At 38.3% G+C, this 3,892-nt stretch overlaps 1 long non-coding RNA gene across 1 annotated transcript; it reads left to right on the top strand.

The window, feature by feature from the left end:
* Positions 1-2,159: 2,159 nt before the first annotated feature.
* On the top strand, positions 2,160-3,035 carry LOC124801129. Its single transcript, XR_007017108.1, has 2 exons — positions 2,160-2,548; positions 2,627-3,035. It is a non-coding gene; the product is annotated as an uncharacterized LOC124801129 (long non-coding RNA).
* The last annotated feature ends 857 nt before the right edge of the window (positions 3,036-3,892 follow it).

Genomic DNA, 3,892 nt, shown 5'->3' with positions numbered 1-3,892 from the left:
AACACACATAACCACAAAACTCACGCAACTAGTGTCGCCAAGTTGGAACACGCCGAAAGTGTTTAGTTTCACAGACGAGTTGCGCAAACGCGCGGCGCGCATGCGCAGTGGCCGGTTGCGCAGTGGCCTGCAACCTAGTGTCGTCGTGTAAACTAGGCTGAATATCGTATCTTCTACCACATATGGTGTTAAAAAACGAAAACTGCAGTTTCAAAAATTTGTCTCACAATCTGCTTCAGTTAAGAGCATAGAAATCAGGCAAACTCAAAAAAGAAAACCTAAGTTGGAAACCCTTGATGAAGTTTTGTATAAGTGGTTTGGTGCAAAGAGAGCAGAGGGAAAGTCAATAACGGGGTCTATGTTAATTGGAAAGACCATTTTTTTCACGAGGAATTAGATCTGCCCACAGATGACGTTCTTTCATTCTCGAAAGGATGGCTTCTTAATTTCAATATTCGTCATGGCACCCACAAACTAGACGTTCTGGTGAAATTAATTCCCCTGATGAGGCTGCTGCTAATGAGTACAAAACAACGTTTCAAAACCAAATTTACAACGCTGATAAGACTGGCCTGGTATGATGGTGTCTGCCAAATTCAACCCTGGAGGTAGCTGAGGAGTGCAGTGCAAATTATTTTGAAAAGAATAAAGACGTATGATCGTCTTAGTGTGGGGAAATGCTTCAGGCAATCATAAACTGCCTTTTGTTTGTGATTGGGAAATATCAGAAGGCAAGGCGTCTAAAAATGAGACATATCTACATCTGTGGTATTACTCTGCTATTCACAATAAAGTGCCTGGCAGAGGGTTCAATGAACCACATTCAAGCTGTCTCTCTACAGTTCCACTCTCTAACGGCGAGCGCGAAAAACGAGCACTTAAATTTTTTCTGAGCGAGCCCTGACTTCTCTTATTTTATCGTGATGATGATTTCTCCCTATGTAGGTGGGTGCCAATAGAATGTTTTCGCAATCAGAAGAGATAACGTGTTGAAATTTCATGAGAAGATATCGTCGCAACGAAAAACGCCTTTGTTTTAATGATTGCCATTCCTATTTCGCAATAATACAAAACGAGCTGCCCTTCTTTGCAGTTTTTCGATGTCACCCATCAGTCCCACCTGATGCATATCTCACACCGCACGGCGCACAGCAATACTACAGAATAGGGAGGACAAGCATGGTGTAAGCAGTCTCTTTAATAGGCCTCTTGCACCTTCTAAGTGTTCTGCCAATGAATCAAGGTCTTTGGTTTGCTCTGCCCAGAACCTTATCTATGTGATTGTTCCAATTTGGATTATTTGTAATTATATTTAGTTGATTTTACAGCCCCCAGGTTTGTGTGACTTATAGCATGATCGAAATTTAGCGGATTTCTTTTAGTACTTATGTGAATAACTCCACACTTTTCTTTATTCAGAGGGTCAATTGCCAATTTTCGCACCATACAGATATCTTATCTAAATCATTTTGCAATTCGTTTTGGTCGTCTGATGACCTTACAAGACGGTAAATGACAGCATCATCTGCAAACAATCTACAACGGCTACTCAGATTGCCTCTTATGTCATTAATATAGCTCAGGAACAATAGGGGTTCTATAACACTACCTTGGGGAACGCCGGATTTTACTTCTGTTTTACTACGAACTGTGACCTTTCTGACAGGAAATCGAGAGTCCAGTCGCACAACTGTGGCGATATTCCATAGGCACACAGTTTGGTTAGAAGACTCTTGTGAGGAACGGTGACGAAATCCTTCTGGAAATCTAAAAATATGGAATCAATTTGACGTCCCCTGTCAATAGCACTCATTACTTCTTGAGTATAAACAGATAGTTGTGTTTCACAAGAACGATATTTTCTGAATCTGCGCTGACTATGTGCCAATGAATCGTTTTCTTCAAAGTACTTCAAAATGTTCGAATGCAGTATATGTTCCAATACCCTACTACAAATCGACGTTAGTGATATGGGCCTATAATTCAGCGGATTACTCCTACTTCCGTTTTTGGGTATTGGCGTGACTTGAGCAATTTTCCAATCTTTAGGTACGTATATTTCTGGGAACGAGTGGTTGTATACGATTGCTAAATATGGAGCTATTGTAACAGCGTACTCTGAAAGGAACCCAACTGGTATACAACCTTTACTAAGTGATTTTAGCTGCTTTGCTACATCGGGGTTATCTACTTCTGTGTTTCTCATATTGGCAGTTGTTTTTGATTGGAATGCAGGAATATTTACTTCGTCTTCTTTGGGGAAGGAGTTTTGGAAAACCCATGGAGGTATGAATAGATTTACCTCCATGGGAAAACCATATTTAATTACTCTGCTTTAGTGGCACTGTCATCAGTGACTTCACATATGCCGGGTATCTATGTGCACATACTTGGACGACAGCTGAGATGTTCAAGGACTGATTTCTTCACCAAATCATTCCAGCTGTGAAAGAAAATTTCGAGAAAATACGATCACCAACAAATTCTAGAGAAGTTCGCATTTTGAACAACTGCCGAGCTCACCCCCAGGAATCAGAGCGTGTGTCAGGTAACATTTATTGCACATTTCTTCCTGCCAATGTTACATCACTAATCCAACCTTTGAACCAAGAACACAAAATTTCAGGTGCCGGTACTGAGGTACGTTTGTACAAAAACTGCTCAACTCACATTCAAGCATCAAAGAGTTCCAGTACAATTTTAACATTAAACACGCTAGATTCACAGCTGCAGTTGCTTGAACCTCTGTGAAAAATACAACATTGCACGGGGCCTAGAGAAAACTATGGCCTGAACTGGTCGAAGAAGCCGAGATGGAAAGCCATGTAAATGATGATGATTCGGCAACTGATCGCCCTGAAATTATACAAGTGATAAGAAGTAGTATATGAACTGACTGCCATTATGTGAAATTTTCCGCCTGCCGGGGTCTTCCACTTCGACTACTATTTGCTAATAATGCAACTTCACTACATCTCAAAAAACGAATTGTCAAACAAAATACTGCAAAATTAAATGTTAAAATTCATATAATATTGGGGGCTGTACTCATTTGGTCCTTTTTGTCTATCCACTGCTGCAACAGTCACTGAGTTACTGTGTGTCCACTGTAACTTGGTGTTTTATGCCAAGAATGACTAAATTGAACATTGTTTCAGAACTTTTTTTTATATCACCTAGTTTTTAACCTTTTCATGTACACAGGTGTAATGATAGATCAGTCTTATTACATATTCCATACAATTTGGCAAATCTGACATGCTTACTGCACGAATTTACATAACTACTCACATAAGCAATTACATGCTTCTTGCACAAAATTTATAAGATACTGACGTTTTTACTCCATCGAATGATCATAAAGCACTGCCTTCTTTTTGTGCCAACATGGCTGCCCCTTTTATATACAATTCCAAACAATCCTCAGTATTGCTATAAATGGTTTTTTTAATAAAATTACAATTAAAACTTTTACCTCAAAATTAATGACTCATTTCAACAGTTACACTAGCTCTTATAGAGCAAATACATAAATGAATTTTCAAGCGTATAACATTTTAAGAGTGTACAAATGCTCAAAATATGAAGTATTAACAATATTTTTACTTTTTTAATTAAATTCAAAAGATAATTGGTTTGGAAAATGTTCCTACCAATGTATATGTTTCCAAGTCTCCCACTGAATGTAGCAAAATAGGTCTTTTATTTATTATTGACAAAACACCTAAAGAACTAGCTATGTTTACACACCACTTACAACATTTTCGCTAATTACATTTTAATCTTCTAATCAATTTTGATTCTCTCAGCTGGTTTTTCCTTTAAATACCACAGACTTTAATTTAAATACTGTTTTGACACAAATCCATCTCAGTTTCAAAGAAATGACTTT

The sequence above is a fragment of the Schistocerca piceifrons genome, chromosome 1, assembly GCF_021461385.2.
Source record: "Schistocerca piceifrons isolate TAMUIC-IGC-003096 chromosome 1, iqSchPice1.1, whole genome shotgun sequence".
Taxonomy (NCBI): domain Eukaryota; kingdom Metazoa; phylum Arthropoda; class Insecta; order Orthoptera; family Acrididae; genus Schistocerca; species Schistocerca piceifrons.
Note: the sequence above shows the minus strand (reverse complement) of the source record. Positions and strands in the feature narration are given on the sequence as shown.